Here is a 20,643-nt window from a genome sequence, read left to right as displayed (position 1 = left end):
GACGTTTAATTATGTAGCACTGTCTTTTTCCGCGTTAAAGTTTGCGCGACGTTCAAAGACTCGTGTCGTATTAACGTAATTTGTTTTATATAACGTTTAACGCATGGAATGTAAAAGAAACATACATGGACAATAGAGAAACGCGACAAAGTTGTCTGCATCATTTGCAAGACATCAAAACTAAATAGCAAGATCATTCTTTGTTTAGATATTTAACAGATCAATAATAATACATTGACATTTCAAAATTCTTTTAGTCTTTTTACTATTTTAAATTGCGCCTACCCAACTTTGCCATAAATGCACGAAACCCGCAGTCTACTTATAATATACATTTACTTTGATCATGTTTATCATAAGTGGGTATATCAAGTTTTCACTTCACTATGAGAAATAACAAGTCGTTCTATTAAAGTGCTATTTCTAGATTATCTCATATCAATTTAAACTGTTTCCATGTTAAACATCTTATTCTGATGGTACATACACGAGTTAATCGTCTTCAGAAACTAAAACTTGCATCTGCTTGTATAAATATCAGCTAGAATGTGAAACGTTCGCTGTAATATTAATAGAATGATGTAAAGTCGTTGTTCAAATCAATAATCGTTTTTCTATAGGAACAAGCGAATGTCGCAATTGTACTTTCGTTTTGGCGGTGCCATCAACATCACGGATTCTCGATTAGTTTATCGGCATGATGAAACTGCGCAATTGCAGTTTTTATTCTATCGATACTTCGACAATAGACCAGATGATATTGACGGTAGAGCTTCAGTCGATAGGTTCGAACGAATCGCGATAGAAAAGCATCGTGTTGCCCAGGAAAAGTCGAATATTCTGGTGTTGGGCTCGAATTCGCGAGCATGCATTCCTTCAAACGCATTTCGGAACGTGTCGAAATCGTTCGACGTTCGCTGGTTCGTTTGTATTTGCCGTCCATCGATTTCCATGTCGCTGTATCTCTTTGCCGGGGTGAAATTGCATTTCGTAAAACGAAATTTCTGCCAAAATTCATGGGAAAAAATCGTTCGAATCAGGCTGATTACATAGAGAAATGAAAACCAGGCGAATATTTCGATGTAAGGAACAAAAAGAAAGTAATTAAAAAATTATTTTCTTTAATTAATTAATTGGTTATAATTTCATATTTTACATGAAATCAAATTTGAAAAATAATTGTTTCCGATTGTCATTATACAATTCCATACCTGGAACTTCGTAAGATTAAATATATGGTATATATGTATATACACTTATTTTAACTTGCATGGAAAATGAAATCGTAAAAGTAGATCTTGACGCCCAGAAATATTACAGACTTCTTTAAAGATACGATTTAAACTCATTTCTGACACACACATCAAAATCGTGATTTTATTTATTAAGTTATTTATTAAATTATTTCTGAGCAGTGAAATTACATTAGAAATGAATGTATGTGAAAATGATTGTACTACTGCGTTATTGCACATATTAAAATTGATAATATTAAAATATTAAATTGAAAAACAGCCATTTAATGCGCAACTTGTCTATTCGTGTTAGTTCACGATCTATCAAAAATACCTACTTCAAACTAAGAGATTCTGGAAATGTTACAATTTATTCTACCGAGAGTTTTAAATCACATAGACAATCCGCACAATAGCTCACCTAACTTCTGACTGTTTATGATGAAACAATATTAACATTAATGATTAATATTAATAAAACACAGACTTGTCACTCCCAATCAGTATTCGTTAATCTAGCATCCTCCAAAGTCTGTCTGTTTTGCAACGACTGACACCGAGATTATCTTCGTGGAGCATTCGAAACACGAAAGATAGATTCGATTCTCTCTCCGTCTCCTTTCTCTCCGTCTTGCGAATCAGTTTCTCGAAATACAGCGGGATGAGCTATTATTGCCACTCGGCGATAAGTTTCGTTTTCCCCGTGAGTGGAGCGCGATATTGCTTCACCTGGATCGTTCCGCAAATCCCCGCGAAAATGTGTCGCCGTCGTTTCAAACCGCGTCGTCGACTTGACTGACGATAACAGGGCACCGGTGGAGGATCCTGCGGGACATCGAGCAGCTATTTCGAGAGTGCAAAACTTTGTAGAGTAGTTCCCGCACCGGCCGCCCCTCGCCAAGGGCTTTTTCCCTCGCGTTTGTCCATCGGTCGTCGATGGTACAGGTTCCGTGCTTTTCGGGCGATCTAAATTTCCGAGCGGAGGAAAATCTGATCAACTTCGTGCCTCCACTTTTCCACGGAGGAACGTTGCGCCGCGACCATCCACTTTCAGCGGAGCTTTATGAACGGTAAGTGAACAGTATTGAGAGGTGCGTGGTATCTAATTAGCCCGCATTGAGCCGTGTTCCCCGTTGAAACTGCTTAATGAGAAATGTGAACGGCACGCGTAGACGGCTGGTCGAATGTAGTGTGTCGTAGGGGAAACTGGGTTACCAGAAGTTGATTGATCCTTCGGGAACCAGCCTTACCGTATCACGGACCTTAGCGAACCTTGGGGAGGCTATTACGGAGCACTCAGTCGTCTTTGAGTTGACCACACAAGGGCTTAATTCTCCCGCGTCTGGTTCAGTGTACTTAACAAGTGCCGCTGGTCGTCTTTCCTATAGTTCGGTCTTCGCTCTAGATATGCAGATTTCGCAACTATCGGCGATCTGTTAGCTGAGGAAGTCTTTGGAGCAACTTTTGAAGCAACTTTAGCGATACAAAAAGGACGCTGAGTTCGAAGTTACGAATCAATTGCCGTCAAAGTGTTACTGTATCCTTACACAGTTAACAGTCCGAAAAATATACCCCACCAAATATATTATACATACATCCAGCTAATTTTCATATTTTTTCTGCGACGATTGAAAATGCCAATCTTCATAAGTTTGAAGATATCTTGAATGTCGCTACTAAAGAGCTGCCTATTTCCATATTGTTTCTGGACTTCGTAAGTTTCTCGAAAATCTGCAGAAAGGACTGCAATAATTTCATCCCAACAAAGTGTAAAAAGCTTTGGTTTGTTTTCGATCATAATTAACTTTATATTCATCAAATAAGATATATTAAATTTTCCGCGATCCTTTTATTTTGTTCATTTTCTAATTAAAATATTCTGAAGAGATTCTGAAAAGTTCGGTTATGATGGTCCCAAATATATATACATATTTACCTAGCATGCGGAAGATTGATGTCGAACATCAAAGAATATTTAAATGCAGTTATCCTCGTATTCAGTTCCACATACTTTCGAAATTGCACAACTTTAACGCTATAATCTGATTTGGACAGAAATGAATTAGTGAAAGCGAAAAAGCACTTTATAAAATCTCCAACTTGTCCCATCAGATTTTCTAACGAAAATAAATTATCCGAAGCCATCGGCTGGCTCCCGTGACTTTGAAAAGCGTAATACCGTGTTCTTCAACGTTAGCGACTTCTCGTCCGATTTAATTTTCATTCGCCCGATCGGCCGGAGTTAGGTGTCGTTCATTGAAAGTGACGCGAATAAATCGTCTTGGGACAGTGTACCTCGATGATATCGTTACATGACTTCTTCGTTTAATCATCGCCAGGTGTGACGCGAACCTTCGAAAGATCTCCCCTGGTACGAGCCCCGAGATGCGACAGCAGTGACGCAGCAATTTTTTCACGATGACAGGTCGTCGACGTTTCTCAATTTTCGTCGACTATCGAACCGAATTGACTCTGTCGCCCAGACAGCTCAAATTTCGAATTTTACGCATTAACAGCGTGTCCTGTGATTTTGCTATTTCTAGACGAACCAATGTTAGATATTTAACAGTAGAACAACCGAGCCCTAAATGCAACTAATGTATATAACAATGACAAGATTTGGTTCATTTAAACTTCCTAGGCTTTCTATTATAACATATGGTTTAATAAAAAAGTTCACCTAAAAATTTGTTGTAGAAACATTTTTATAATATCAAGAATTCTTGTAGAAAGAATCGGAAATCAGTCATTTTGACTGGTTTGATAGTTCTAGTGTAAAGCTATTAAACATCTTGTATAAATCTTACAGAGCAAATCTTGGGGTTTGCCTGGAACAAACGTTTCGTTACACAATGTGGACGAAAAACAATTGATCGCGCCTGTCAATGTAGTACCAGAAGAAATCCCAGTAAAAATGTGATACTATAGAAGCATCGAATGTCATTCAGTTTGTGGGAAATCATCTTTCGCCCGAATGTTTCTGGGATGGTTGAATTCGTTTCGATGCTTACCAGCTGATGAGCAAAAGAACATATAAAATCCTGTATACGAACCTTGAAAGTGACGTTGAAAACACAGTCGAAGACATGAAAATTTGATCGACTAATAACGAAAGTAATCGAGCGTAGCCTGTATTTGATTACGGATAGCTCGGTAAGTGGCTGTTTCCTGGAAGAACAGGATCGCGACGGGCAGCGTGATTCACGAGGAGGTATTTATTTAAATGAATAGGTGGCTGGACGGTTGAACGCTTATCGGCGTAGCCGCGACAGGAGCGGCTCGTGCGCATGAGAAATCAGCCGGGACCGGAAATCACGCGGTGGCTCTTGACCCAGATACGGATAAAACAAGCGTCGCAGGTGGACGTAAGTGTCGGCCGAGCTAGGCAGCCGAGTTTTCCAACCGGTTCCTGGAACGTGTTTGCGCGACGTTAATTTTCTGCTCGCGGAGATGTACGTTACAACTTGCAACGCCGGGTGAAGAACGCGGCGCAAGAAAGGAAATATGAAACGCCGCGGAACGCCGTCCCCGAGTAAAATTGATGAAGCCGACTCGCTGAAAAAGATAGCTCACGCGAACCTGACCCTTGTTCTACTCTTTGTCCACCATCGGATCACTTATCTCCACCGCCGCCGCAACCATTGAGACCGCCGCGTCGTCTCGATCTATCCGCGAGGAAGAAGGATCGCGCCGCAGGAGGAAAAGTATTTCTATTATCTCACGGCCGGCTTCTTTTACAACGATGTACTTCCCGTATCAGAGACAATCAACCCGCACAAGGTTGCCTGGTGTTCTGGACCGATGCTCGCGGAAACTCGCGACAAGTTCCTCACCGATGCGCTGTCGCGCTTATGTCTTCGGGTAAACTTAGCCCGGAGTTTCTAAAGTGGGATTTAAGAACGGATACGTGTGGTACGTGGTTCCGATGGAACGACATCACGCTGAATAGATCTCCTGGCATTATCGTCTTCATTTACCTCGTTCCTATTATCTGGTGAAATGAAGGGACAGATTTAAAAATACCGACGCTGCGGTCGCTGAAAACCATTGATTCTTGCTCGCTCGTAACTGTTTTCGTTCCATTATTTTCTCGTTATTTACTCTCTGTTTATCTCATTATCCGAATTTTTGCACTAGTTACTCTCTTTATCGGCGGATGTGGATCATCGTCGGCATTATTTGTTGATGTGTCACATTTGTTTTAAAAGGATCGCAAGTTTAAAAATCCTTTATTAAATAGTGGATACATTGCAGTATATTGTACGTTTCTATTTCATTCATCGAGAAATTCCTTGAAACTTTTGTGACATCCCCGTCTAAAAACATATTGTTTTATCTACCTTGACTCCGTTCAAACTATAATGATTTGCTGAATTGTGTCAAAAGAATTGAGACGCTACAAGGATTAGTTTACTAGAAGACGTGTAATAAAATATTGAATAAAATGAGCACGTTTGAGGAACGCTATAATCATTAATAATTTCAATTTAGCGGTTTTTCCTTAATAACTCGCAAACCAAGCCGCGGATTGCATTTTCGCTAAGGAAAAGGTTACTTCAAATGACCTCAGGAACCACCCCTTTCCGGGTGTTAACATAATTATGGAACACCCTGTATAATTGTCCACCCAATGTAGAAAACTTCGAGCGGACGATATCTCGACGGCAGATAACAAAAAATCGTGGATCGCTTTCAGCATTGGTTGCACTCTTATACCCTTATCTGTGACTGCAAGTAAGATCGTCGCAAGTCACACGTTCTCACTTCCGAGATATCGTCGCCTTAAAGTTGTGATCACTAATTCTTAGTAGTGTTTCAAATTGCATAATTCTCTCGGGTCTATAGAATGTATTTTCACGATGTTCTTTTTGATAAATACTGAGCTATAAATACTATTAACTGAAAGTTTTTGAAATTGCGGCTTGCGGCATTCTTCCTTATTGCCACAGAAGTTAGGCCTCCCTTATCGCCGGCCATATTAATGACTCTTCCAGAACTTGCATACATTACTATCTCACGACACCGTGTCACTTGCTTTAAATGCAAGAAGGTTTGTTAGCCGCGACAAGCGCGCGATACGCGGTCACCGCCGCGCGCCGCGCCGCGCCGCGCCGCCGGCCGCTTAAGCCGCCGCTCGCATTATGCCGTCACGTTTCCAGCGGACGCCAGAATTTGATTTCCGTGATATTTTGTAAGGCGCGGAGTCGCCGCTCGTCACGTAACCGGATTAAAAAGTGTACCCGAGGGGGTCGGAATCGAATTACGTGACGTGTTAATTCGAAATGGAACGCCGAAAATAGAGGCGCCATGCCAGCGACAGTGGACTATTCGATTAGCGAAGTTATGGCTACCAAGCGGTGCCCTTTGTCGCGATGAATATTGTCGATGGACGCTGTTTTGCCTTATCAGAGGCCGCAAATCCTATAATGCCTCTGCGAAACTGTGTCGACAGTGGGCTAATTCTTCGATGGCACTGGGAAGGAATCTAATTAACAAGTCCCACAATTCCCGTTTCCTTTTCTTTCCTTTTCGTCTCTTTTGTCTTCGCTATAAGCAAAATTGTGTTTTGCAAATCAGATCTTTCTTTGTCTTAAGTATAAGATAGATAAACACATCGACATACTAGACATACGATCGATCAGTTCGATTATTATAGACATTCTAACAACGTTTGCTTGACTTCATATTTTAAAGGAAATGAAAGAACAATGTATACTATCCTATCAAACCGGAATATTAATTTTTATTGTAATCTATTAAGTAAATCAAAACAAAACAAAATTTGTTAGAATCTACGAGATACGGAAGGATTTTAAAATCAATTATCGTAATAAATCTAGTCTTCTCTGTATATTATATTATTAATTAATCCGTTCTGATTTTGTGTGTCTTTTATGGACACTGGTATGGCAGTTCAATAATTTACAGTGTAAACTTGTACAAAATAGAATTCACAAAATGGTATTACTATTAAAATTACTAATATGCGATGCGAATATTTACGAGTTGTTTAGCGCTGAAGGGAAGGTAAGCGAATCGGAGAACGTGTTTAAGGCTACTATTAATACGGTTTATTGAATTGCTATTGATGAGCGCGGGCGCGACTAGCGTGGTGTCGTAGGGCTAGCGACTTCGGACAGACTGATTTTGGAGTTGCGCGTTTGTCTGTTTTATACTGGAAGGGAAGAAAGGAATAGATGGACTTTCGTAGGAAAAGAGAAAGTTGGGAAAGTCCCGTGCGGGTCGAGGTGTCCAGATGTGAAGAGAATTGCTTTATTAGGGGTGCGTGCTTTTTAGGGAATTTTGAGGATTAGGAACGGTACATGTTTTATTGCTAGCGGCCGCGCTCAGGTAGAGGAATGCGACGCTACAGTTGTATGCTTAGGAACGTAATTCTACTCTACTTAACATTAAATCTTACTACTCTACTCAATTAAATTAAAATTGACTAACGTGCGCTACTTTGTAAGAATAACGAGATTAAACTCATCTAGACTTTTTGCCGCCATTTTTCTTTAACGTAAGCTTGTACGAAGGGATTTATTCAATCGTTTCTTAAGAAAGAATCTTTACAATTTCAACAATTTGAAAATATTTTTATTCTCCACAATTTTCATACGTAAGCGGTCATTTTCACTTCATTTTTTTGTAGATTTAGCGTTAATAATCGCTTAGGTGATTCGATTAACATTCGTGAGATAAAAACGAGGATTATTCGCAGAGAGAGAGAGAGAGAAAGAGAGAGAGAAAGAGAAAGAGAGAGATTTTCGGGAAGATAGGACGAAACGGCATAATTAATCGCGGCAGGACGCAAGAAGCATTCGAGGATCCGTTGCACCCAGATGGAAAATTCAACAGTGTAAGAATTCAGTTGCTTTCAATTAGCAGTTGGCTTTACGCTCTTCATGCATTATTCATGGTTCCCGACGTCCGATCGGTTTAGTCAGGATAGCGGACGTTTCAACTTAAAAAACGTCCTGGGACATTGCGGGAACAGTTTTGGTCAAAATGGTATAATAATGATACGAATCTCACCGACGTAAATTTCTCCTCGAGGAAACGGACGTCCTCGTATGGATTAATAAATAAACTGGATTCCAATCGCGACGGCGGTATTTTACTCGAATAATGCCATGCATTGTTGAATAAAATTCTGATCCAATCCGAAAGATGGATTCCACTCCATTTCACCGACCATGGGCGTCGTATTGTGTCGAGGAAACTTTTGTGCGTCAGGAACGCCTATATTAAAATCTAGAAACAGGATACGTATTCGACGCGACCTATTCCTTTGTGTTTAAGTACGATTGTCGGAAGAAATTTATGGAATTTAATCGGGCACTCAGATATTCCTCTCGTCGACACTTCCATAGAAAGGTGAATCACGAGAGGGCGCCGTGGCAGTTAATAAATCCGATCTGAAAGACAACTTTGCCGATCAAATGTGAGAACGTACAGATATCCAGTAGTTCCAGAAAGTATTTCAGTACTAAATCTGCAATTTCTAAAAAATGATCGATAACCTGCTGCGACTCTCTATTTTTATAATCCGTTTTTACTGAAACATGTTATGAATTCGTACGTCCGTAAAAAATATTGGATTTTGTCACTGATTCTGCACGGATTTGAAAATTGAAGCTTTCTCGTTACCATAACCTCTAAAACTTGATTTGCAATTCTTTTTTCGTCGTTCCATTGAGCTTTGAATAATCAAGCTTCGATTGCTGGCCAGGGTTGATCATTATTCGAATTGTTTCGAATAAATATATACCATCCGAATTAATTTCTTTTGTCGAATATTTGATTCGAATAACACAATCTTTATTCCATTGCATATTTATTCGACAGCGACGGATAAAATTTCATTCGGTCTTTATCTCTTATCGGTCATCCGAATCGATTTCACACATTTCGGTTGCACAGAGCAGTATAAAAAATCGAACAGCAAGTTTTAAAGGGGAAGCTGCAACATTAAAACCTATAGCAGATTCAGTCACTAAAACGATTTTCAATTACTTTCACAGACGTTTCAGTTTGCAGCATTTTTTACTCGCGTCTTCGGTTCCCAGTTTGTGAAAGTAACGACTTCAAGCTCGGAAATGTCTTTGGATTTGCTGTGTTACGTAACTAAGACGGTTTAAGCGCCGAGAATTTTTCGGTAGCTCCGTGATCAAATAGCTTTCGGAGCCACTGCAAATCCAAATTTATTTCGCAATTTTCCCCGTTCCTGCTTTTTGCTGTCTGTACGTTTGTACGATAGAATCAGGATCCTGAATTATCCAGAATTATCCTGATAATCCAGGAAACTTCGAAAGCAACGTGTATCGGTGTTTAGAAGCGGAACTAGAACAATTCCCCGGCAACGATACAGGCTTTCGCGATCGTCGTCCGTTCTCTGCAGGGTTCGATGGAGACAATACCTGTTGCGAAAAAAAAGATAGCGCGAGAGAACGAGGAAGGAGAAAAAAAGAGAAGAGGAGGAAGCGAAGCCGGGTATCGCTGATGCGTCAGCGATTAAGGGAACGTTAATGTCTCTCGGCCTCGGCTCTTATTTATCGATCCCATTGAATCCGTGTCCCGTTTAATTCCGGTCGAACGACCGGCCGATCGCTGCGCCGAGCCGGCACCACTCACCGGAAAGTATTATGCAAAGGCTGAGAAGAGTCTCCGCGGGAATTACGAAGATCAGCCAGACGACCGCATATTATTTCGTGCCGCGGCATCTTCTCATCGAACTAATTCAATTATCGTTCGCGCGTTGCGGAAGTTCAACATTCTCGTGTCACCTTGCCCCTGCCGAGATACACTCCCGTGAATTTCTGTCGCGTCTAACCGCGGCCTCCAAACATTGATAAAAAGAAAAATTAGTTAGCGTGCTCTTATCGAAGCCTGTCCGGTAAATGGAATCTTTCCAGAGATCTTCGCCAAGTTCTGTTATGTTTCCGACACCTTCGTGAACATCGAGATTGTAGACATTGTAGAAAATTATTTTTTTCATACAGGATTTACAAAGTGAACTCAGACTAGTTAAACAATCGTAGAACATTTTAATAGTTACCAGCAAATCAAATTAATAGAGGAATAAGGGAGCCACTTAAACGTGCTTAAAATTATTTCTAAAAATTATTTCTAGATTTTTTAAAATTATTATTTAAAAATTATTTCTAAAAATAATACAAGGAAACACCAATTTGAACAAAAATAATAGAACTTGACTTGAATAACATTATAAGTCGTTATCGTTGGAGATAGTACCCCGGAAGATATATTTTTTAAACAGAATTATTCGAAGATAATCGTTATCTGCCTTTATTTTGTACTACCTCCGTTATTTGATGACACAAAATTCATGTCAATTCAATATTATTATTCTTGACATTAAACTCTTGACTTTCCAATTTAAAAACATTTTTCAATGATCTTACTTTATGAACACCAACCCTTACCAAAGTGTGTATTTTAAGTAAATGAGAAATTTCAATATCTATAGTACGAAACTGGAAGTACAGAATTTGATATAAAATAAATGAAATAAAACGGGACCCAAGGGAATATCGGAAAAATTGAAAAGTTCAGGTTATATTTAAACAAGTAAATAAAGTTGAATGAAGAAAAAGGAGAAAATTAATATTAGGAATCGTTGTAACGAAGCACTGATTTTTCCTTTTCAAAGATTTCGTATAATTTTGGTTTTATTTGCACCACTTTAATCTGAACTTTTGTTAAGTATTTTAACTAGACAAGCTCCCGTTTAAATGAGACTGTTTAGCTTGATCGCGGATCAAGGCAAGCATACACAGCAGGGAAGCGAGTTGCAAACTTGTATAATCTACGAAAATCTTCTCCGAGCTACCAATAATGAAATACCTAATTTATAGTCTTATCACGAAAATCGATAAAGTGATTAACGAGCAGTAATAGGCGTTAATTTGTAATTGTTTTAAGGGATAGTGGAGTATTGAAAATGTTGCGACGCTTTGGAGACAGTTATAAAGAGGTTGATAAAATGTTTCGTACCATGAAACAGGTATATGAAATAATATATAATAGTATCGCACATGAAATATGTATACAATATTTATATACAATTTCTAGAAATAAGAATTGATATCTTCAGAAATGTATTTTATTTTTTGAACGATTTAACCGGTCGTTGACGAAGCAAATGCAATTATCGACTCTGTTTCTGTTACCACGCTATATTCATTAGCAGCAAATTAAATCTCCTCAGGTTCTTTGTCGCTCAGGTTATTGACCGTCGTGTCTCCCTCAAATGCATGGTCTAGAACATCCTTTGCAAGCTCACGTTATCACGAACTTAAATTAACTAGCCTTATATGCGCTTAAACTAAATTTATTTCTGTATAGAACACATTTAAAATTCCCTCTGTCCAGGGTATGGTTAGATCTTGCATTATACACGTCACAAAATTTCACGATACTATCCTCCCGAATATACAGGTTGGGCCAGAATTCGTAATACAACCAAGCAAGGAGCGTTTCCACGTAAATATGATAAAAATTTGGTATAACATCTTTTTATCCAAGGCTCCGTTTTCGAGACAATCGACTTTAAAGTTTGTTCAACTTTGTAAAGGATGTACTTGTCTTTTCTTCTACCGCAGTTGCCTCTGTCTGAGATAGTGTTTACTTGTTCGCTGATTATTGCGAACTATGTACCGTCCATTGCTCAGAAGAAGTCAGCTGAGAAAAGTGTAGTGCCGATTCTAATCCTCCCATCTATGTTAACACATTGCGGACGGGGCTCTGCGCGTTCAACACGCCCTCAAAAACCGCACATTTTCGAACGCTCCAAAAACATGCTTGGCAAGTAACAGGAAGCGGATACGCACATTTCTAATTTGCATTTAGTATTCTTAAATAATACTATATATACATAGTTTATATATCTGTTTATTATATAAGATTTTTTACATTTTAACTATTATTTATTATACAAATTTGAATATTGATTTAGAGTGGCTATAATGACTGATCATTTCTACATGCTTGGAATGATTCATTTGTTTCGCTAAAATTACTTAGGAATGCGGGAGGCTTCGTTACTATGGTTACGTAACAGAAATATTTGCGGCTGGCTGCTTGTTGCCGATTAAATAAAAAAAACATGAAAACGAGATATCTCGTGACCCGTCCGGAACGTTCAATTTGCTAAAAACGAGATATCTCGTGAGCCGTCCGCAATGTGTTAACACCCTTGCAGAAGTAGGGTGAACGCGTTTCCCTTGGTGGTAGAAATGATCCCTTCCTATTAATCCCAAATTAGTCGCCATACTGAATTTCCACCAAACCAGTTCAGCCGAATAAAAACAAACAGACGCAACAATTGCGAGATGCAAGAACATTGACTCATCCCTAAAGTATTAACTTCAGATTCTTCTGATGAACGCATGATTATTTGTAATTACTAATTATTAATTAGCATCTTGATCAACTTTTCATTGTATTATGCAGCAAACGTGCTGTACTATATACATATTTTTTATATTTATGTAGTAGATATCATATGATAGACTATTATATTATCTATATAGATATATTTATGACTACGTTAACGTATAACGTTACGAATCTGAAGGTAATATTGGGAAACGAGAAAATGGAACACTCTACGCATAAATTAAATGAGAGGCATGGGGAACGGTTTTTGTTTCGATTTCAGACTTTCGTTTATTATTGGCTAAGTTACGCATCGAACAAGAGACGTGATTGTTGAAACGGGTGACCCATTCCCCTTGCTCCTCACGTCGATTAGCTTGTGGAGCTTCTCGTTTACCAACAAAAGCGTGTTTAGGGAGGTCAGTGACAATAACAAACGGAATGTTTCCATCGTCGTTAATGTTTTGTAAACACTGATTTGTCGAAAATTTCGGACGTCATCTTAACGGGCACGGTAATTAACACACTTACCCTACTTTTGGGTGTCCACAGTACATTAATACATTCCATACATAACGCGACTATTTTTTAGGATCCACTGCTTCCGCGAAATTGTCTGCCATTCTTCGCACCGCGAGTCGTTAAATAATCTACATTTAGTGGAGCACCCTATCTACACGGTGCATCTTCTAATACGGTTTTACATAATATAATATGCAGGTTACCGGCTTGTCTCGTTAAAATGCATAAGTAAATAAGTTCCCTTGCCAGGACAGACGAAGCGTCCCCGGACCAAAGGAAGTTTCGGTCGGTCGTAACTTTGGTCTGCCGTCAAATTGGGTCAACGAGAGGAGAGAGAGCTGGACGGACCTAGCGAGCTGGCGAGCGAGCAAGCAAGTGTGTACAGAGGCTTGTTCCGCTTCCCGTTTTTCTTTGCCGCGATTTCCCGGCGTGTTTCGATCCCTTCGTGGCCGGCCGTTATTGCGTTCATTAGCGCGCCGCTGCAGCTCTCCCGCGGAGTTTCGAATCGCGCGTAATTAACTCCGGGTTACACTGTAATTAATAGTCACAGCCCTGTACCACTAGATTCGGATGCGCGCCAGTCCCGACAGTTCCAGGAGCGCCGCTTAAATCTGGCCGGAACAATTAGAACTCGAGACAACTGGATTCGCGATCGGCAACGGAAATGAGTCCGAAACAAAGTGAAAAAAAAAATGATTAAACCCTTGCGCTACGACTTTATTCACAGTTGCCTTGATTTTAGCACTTATTTTGGCGTTAACGAATTCCTACAATGAGAAATACAATTTATAATAATTGGATGAAAAATTTTGATGTTTACATACCAGTGAAAGAAGAGTAGAATTTTACTTCGATTTCATATAAATGAATTACTTTTATGCTTGTTGCCCTGACACTGTATGGTAGTATAAATGGCCCAGTCGACTGAGAAATCGTAACTTCAAACTAGTTTAATAAATATTGATCGTGTAAAGTAAAATGGATTAGATAGTATTTCAAGTAATATTTTACTAGTTTACGAATTAAAGATGCATATTCCACGATAAAATGATAGTCGAACGGCTATAACTGCAAATATCACACTTTCTTATATTTTTGGAACAACGTGTTACATTCATTTCGATATTTATCGAAATCCGTAAGAATACGTAAAAATTTACTAACAATTTGACAGCGAGGCCCGTACCGATTTTCTCCCACAGCATTAAAAATCGTAATTCAGCCATCTAGTTTCGGACGATTAACTATAGTCGTTACATGTTTTATTAAAAAAAAATGACGAAAAAATTGTTAGATAAAACTGTAAACGTGCGAAAATTATAAAAGATTTTTTCTGCAATATAGTGATTGATAATCTCTTTTTATCGCATAGCGTGTACGGAACGTAAAAGTTCAAACAGCAGCAAACAGATTAGGTTAACGAGCAGACTTCAACAGATCAAGGGAAAATGGATTCGATACATATAAAAGTTTACACTAAAATATCGTATTCGCAGCTATACGAAACAGTGTACCTACACGAAACGCTGGAACAACTGGATGGTATCAGAACTCTGCAATTTCGATAAACTGAAGGAACGTCGTGTGTCAAAGGGAAGCAGGGTTCGGCCATTAGCGGAGCGAACGCTAGTCAAGAGACAAAGGCAAGATAGACAGGTTCGCGAAAAACGAGCGTAGTCGATAAAGACGTGATGGAAACAACGAGAGAAGGGCGAAACTGGATGGAACAGGAGGTTGCCGAGATGGAGCAAGGCAAACCTAGGGAGAAGAAAGGAAGACATTACGAGATTCGCAGCAAAAAGGCGAATCAAACAGGCCGTGATGATAGCGGGGCTGGTCTAATCGCATTAAATGGACCCCAACGATTCTCGATGCAAGAGCGCGGAGCCCCCTTTTTCCGGGTGGTGCGCCCACTCGAAATGTCTGTAAACGAGCGAGGCACCGAGCAAAATTGTGGGAAACCCGACAGGTGCGTGGAAACCCGCCCCGTTCAGTCAACAAACCCCCATAAGCGCTATCTTCATCGGGCATCAAGCCGGCAGTTAACGTTACCAAAAGTAATTTAACCTGGTCGGGCTTTCATAATCACCTTAGCGGCATCGTTGCCTGCCAAAAAGAAAAGCGATCAGAATGAAAATACCAGAAGAAGGTGAGTGTGAAACGGTGAAAGTTAAAAACGCACCCGGCCGCGCGGACATATTCGTTGAGCATTTGGCCAAGAGGTATACGTGCTCGTAATCTCTTTCTTCTGGTGATCTGTATAATCTGATTACATGGAGTCTAATATTCTTAAGGGACTGTTGTAGATTAAATATAATTCAGTGATAAATAACAATGTATACTAGGTGTCCCATTTAAGTTGAGATTGTAAAAAATCTCGTAGAGACATATGTGATTTAAAACAAAACAAAACAAACTGATGCATATCCTTCAGTATTTCAAGTGCGGAGTCAAATGGCACTACTAGTTTTTTAATGTGTGAGCGTTTTCAAGATTATTTCAAGATCATCTTGCTTTTCCTTTCAGAAACCTGTATTTTTTATTTTGGAATCATATTCTACGTAAAAGAATGCATAATTTTTATCTGAAACATTTTTTTAAAGATATTTAGCTGATTTTTCATGTTTATGCCAAAGATAATTTTGTTTTTTTTTATTAAAATGACCACATGTTACTTTCTTCTGGAAAGTTTATTATTTCATTTAAGAACATCATATTACAAAAGATTGATTCAAATAAAAGTTATGCATTGTTTTACGTAGAATATGATTCTGAAATGAGAAATATAGATTTGCGATGAAAAAAGAATAAAAACAAGATGACCGTACGCTATGATACGTTATGAAATTATTCGTTGAACCAAGTGTCGCAAAGTTACTCTTCCTGTTAATATTTCATTTTACCTATCTACTAACGAGTGGAATGAATATTCAAAGTCGACTGGAAACTCAAGGAAGGACGAAAGATTGAAAACTTGAAGAATATTAAATGTAACCAAGATCGTTCAATTTTTATTCAGTACGTTGTTTGCACGAATACCTGCAGCCCAGTTAGAGGAAATGTAGGAATCGTACGTGGTGAGGAATTTGGCAAACACCGGTCATCTCAAAACAATTTACTGAGCTATTATAGCGGAATCCCACACTGATCAGTGTCGGCTTGCAATAACCGGCGTTAATCAACGAGTTCCCGTTAATGATCGATTGCGAGTGAAGCGGAGATGCTCGGATGTAAACCTGTTAATTGCAAAAGAAACACAATGACGGATCGGTGAAATCGTGGTCTCGGATTCACCGTGGATATATCTCCGTGTTCCACGGCTCGTCTACGGTTCGCGTTTATGCGCGTTGGTAAATTAACCAAATCGTTAACACGGGAACTACGCGGTACGTGTGCATGTGTACCGAAGATTTCACGGATAAACCGAGCGCATCGTTCCTGATCGGTTCTCCACGCACTGTGCAATTAGTTAAAAACAATTAATGCGTCCCCGGAGTATTTTTATAATAGCATCCGGCAATTAGGCCACTCATAATCGATACGCGGACGGCGCGCAGCTAGCAATCCCCAAAGCGAGATCGAGAGGCCGCGCGGGGAGCGGAAAGAACTGAACTGTGCAAATCGAGGGAAATTGCGGCGCTATCTCTCCTCATTATTTTCATTGGAACATCTAATTAGACGATCGATCGTATTTAATTACGTGTCGCGGGAGATGTGGGTCATCGTTCGATAACCAGTAATTCTGAAATGATGTGTGTCAATGTGGAAATTCACTCGAACAATGTTATTTCCCTACATCGTTCATCAAACGAACACATCCGTTCCGTTTTTGAGCGGAGTACCGTTATTTCACATTAATCGTGACTACTCGAAATTAAATTAGTGCTGCCGAGATTGACATCGTATCGATCCACGCGTATGTCAAAAAATTCATTAGTTGCGCTCTAGCGCCCTTATTGACTCTCTTATTAATTTCATCTGCTGGAGAACGCCCGGACAAAGACATCAGAAGCAAGATCAAATTAATTATATTATTTATGTGAATCGATGCTGTTAGATATTCATTAGATATTCGTACTCGCTGGCTTTTAAAAGATTCACGGACTTTCCATCAGTCTATCGTAACGTTAAGTGAAAAGTAAAAATAAATTAGACAAACAGAAAGGCACAATCTATTTATCGTATGCTTATAGCTATATGCTATTTATCGTTGTATGCTTAACACAAGCCTTTCCAGAAATAGGTTCTAGTAAATAATTTCGCTGTTTGCGAAAAATCCACAATGAATCAATACGAACGGAATGGTCTGCCGGGATAACTTTGGCTCGAGAATGCTTTATTCGGCCACAGGAATAAACAATGGCTCATCAGCGCGTAGGAAGGTAGTTTCGCGGGCTTTAGCGTTGATAAGCGTCGCCGGGTGCTTGGGCAACGTTATCGCTTCGTAATTACCAACGAACTAATCAGAAATTAGTGCTATTGCCCGGGCTCATCTAACTATTTCCACCGTATTATTTCATCGTTGTAATTGCCTTCAAAGCAATAAATGGAATTACATTTCGCGTTCATTCACCGTATAGACAATTAATTATTGACTGTAACTTAATTCGCCGCTGATAATACTGATTCGCTGGGACCGATGCGCTATCGTCGGCGCATATCGATCCCTTTCTGCCGGCGGAAAGTTCTGCGAGTCACGTTTCGCGAAACGTTCGCTTGCCGCGGCGTCGATTTCGTGCCAAAAAAATTGTTGTTCGCGAGTGATCACTAAAAAAGCTATCGTCGCCGTTGACTACTCTTTAAATCGTTCCCGCTAGAGAATATTGGGTCAAACGGCGGTCCCGATGTTTCGCCAACTCCGCTTTGCGAACTTCCCACGGAATATATTCATGATGGTCGTTCGATTTAGCAGAGGGGAAAGTTTAATGCATCCCTTAAGAGAAAGCGTGTGTGAAAGTTCGCAACTCCAAAAGGAATAATAGAAGAGGGCCGACGGGAGTGTTCCGGGAAGAGAACTACACTCTAAAGAAATAACGCCGGCAAATCCTAGTAATTTCTTATGCAAGTGTTACGAGCGAGAAAGAATATCTTAATATATTTTTCCATTATCGATCTTTCTGAGCAATTTTTAGGTTTCTGTATATTAATAATAAATACATAAATCATATTATGAAGTAGCTACCATATTTATTCCTGGTTTAGTCGTTTGCATGAGACGAGTGACGGATACTTTAATTCATCTTGAATGTGATCATCCTTTAATTCATCATCCTGTTTTGAAATATACGGTATCTAGAAAAATGCGTTTAAAGATTGTTACGTCGACGTACAATAGATAATGATGGACTTTGATGATTGATCGATATACCAGATCATTACAAGATTCTTTATTCAACTTAAAAAAAAACTTGTATAATCCATTTCTATACCTTTGACAATGCGTCCTTATTTGGATGAAACAGATTGGTACAACGTTTAGTGCTCCCGTCGTTCTGCATGTCTGCTATTTTTGGCTTTTATTCCAATGCATAGCTCGCATACTCGCTGTAACCAAAAACCATTAGGAATCCTGAGTAAAAATACATTTCACCGCGACGAATTCAGATTGAATATTCTTAACCAACGAGTTAAATGAAGTCAATTATATATATATTTATATATTTATCAATAGAATGCCCGCTAAGCGAATGATATTGCTCTTTTATGTAAAATTGAACTCGGCGAAATATGCATTTGTGAAACGGGTTCGCGACGGATACGCGTATGCTTACGCCGATACGATCGCCAGTCACCGACAAACATGATTTTCCGGTTCGGGTAGTTTTCGACGCGACGTTTAAAAAATCATGACAATGTGCAGCTTGGTTTCGCAAAAAAAAGGTTTATCGTGGTAAATCACCGATACACCGGGCGTATGGCCACGGACAATGTTCTCGAATAACTTGAACCCGCAGCGAACTTTGAAATGGCAAGCGAATTGCCGTCCCTTTTTATCAGCCCCGAGCCCCGAGTTCCTTCAATGTACCGGCGAACCGAAGTGCGCGATAAGAAAAGTCTTGCCACAATATGGCGCGGCGCATTCCACTTAAATCCTCGCGATTCTTGCCGCTGCCGTGTTGGTTCGTTCGTTGGTCGTTCGTAGGGTTCGTTCGTTGGTTCGCTCCCCTTGACGGCGGCGGTCGCATGAATTCTTTGTCAAAGCCTTTGATCCTCGTTGGCTTATTTATTCGATGTTATTTACGAACGAAGTTTCTTTGCCTGTTTTCTTTCGCAAAATTGTATCCCCGCGATTCAAAATTTCACCCCGGCTCGGGTGCCTTTCTTCTCCGATGGTGCTCGCGCCGTTTTAGCGCGACACACCAAATTTCGAAATTCTTGCGAAACGTTTTCTTCTTGCAGAATGGACGGTGGCGGAATGTTACCTTACGACTCCCGTGTCTCGTGAATTATTCTGCGACCAGGTGGCTGAGAAATTTTAGACTTGCCGCAAATGTGTAGTTAAATTTTCATACGTGATCGTGGAACATTTCTTTATGCTACAAATTCTGTTAACTTTAACCGGTTTGGTAACTCTCTCTCTCTCTCTCTCTCTCTCTCTCTCTCTCTCTCTTTTTATTATATAAACTCGATTTGGAATCTCCGAGAGCATCTGCGAGAACATGTTATGTGACTTAATAAAGAAAATGTTAAGGAAACATTTTCATTTTACTGCAGAATTTTGTACACGCTTTTGATAAGAAGTTGTACATGCACGACAGGTAACGTAATTAGAGAGACAGGTATTAAGTCACCGGCTGTACTTTGTCCTTGTGCAAGACTCTATGTACTTTGTATTTGTGATGGTGCTGTCTAAACTTTCGCACAATAAAGAAGAGCGTAATAATAATAGCGTAGCAGGACGCACGGAGATTCTTCTCATATACAGAAACTGAGTTAATATCGTCTGTCTGACGTGTTTCCTTTGTATTAATAAACTTGACTTAATTACAAATTGTAGTTGTACATTTACCTCTCTTGCTTTACGGCGGTTAATTAGAGTCGCCTAACATTGAACGTTTCTTGAGAAGGGATAGCAACAATTTTGAAGTTAAGTTGAGATAGACTTGTCATGCGTGTTAACATTCGTAGTCGGATAATTATCAATTTTATGCTGCAAAATTAGCGGCATCGTAAATTGTATTATAATCGTATTCGCCTGTGAGATATATCGCTTGGAATCCTTAATCGTTAATCATCCTGAATTAACTGCTTATGAAAATTTAATTATACCGATGTGTTTCTACTTATAATTTATTGCTTATTAATATCACGTATTTAGAACAGCAAGTTAATACAAATTCCGATAATACGGGAGAATATCAAAGCTGATTTAAAGCGGCCATATCTTTCCATGATTTCTGATACTTCGTTTCCTACCTACTGAAATATACAGTTGACAGAACTTTTTTGTTATAGCGCCTATTTTAGGATACATTGAAATTTAAAT

At 39.4% G+C, this 20,643-nt stretch overlaps 1 protein-coding gene and 1 long non-coding RNA gene across 9 annotated transcripts in view; one reads left to right on the top strand and one right to left on the bottom strand.

The window, feature by feature from the left end:
• The window catches only part of LOC143259073 (putative receptor-type tyrosine-protein phosphatase mosPTP-1), a 690,783-nt gene that overhangs the window by 346,961 nt on the left and 323,179 nt on the right, over positions 1 to 20,643 (top strand). The gene's annotated exons all lie outside the window — the stretch shown is intronic.
• LOC143259074 (uncharacterized) lies at positions 18,325 to 18,731 on the bottom strand. The gene is made up of 2 exons (XR_013032908.1): positions 18,587 to 18,731; positions 18,325 to 18,449 (listed from the first exon to the last, which is right to left on the bottom strand). It is a non-coding gene; the product is annotated as an uncharacterized LOC143259074 (long non-coding RNA).

Source organism: Megalopta genalis, chromosome 3 (assembly GCF_051020955.1).
Source record: "Megalopta genalis isolate 19385.01 chromosome 3, iyMegGena1_principal, whole genome shotgun sequence".
NCBI classification, from domain to species: domain Eukaryota; kingdom Metazoa; phylum Arthropoda; class Insecta; order Hymenoptera; family Halictidae; genus Megalopta; species Megalopta genalis.
Note: the sequence above shows the minus strand (reverse complement) of the source record. Positions and strands in the feature narration are given on the sequence as shown.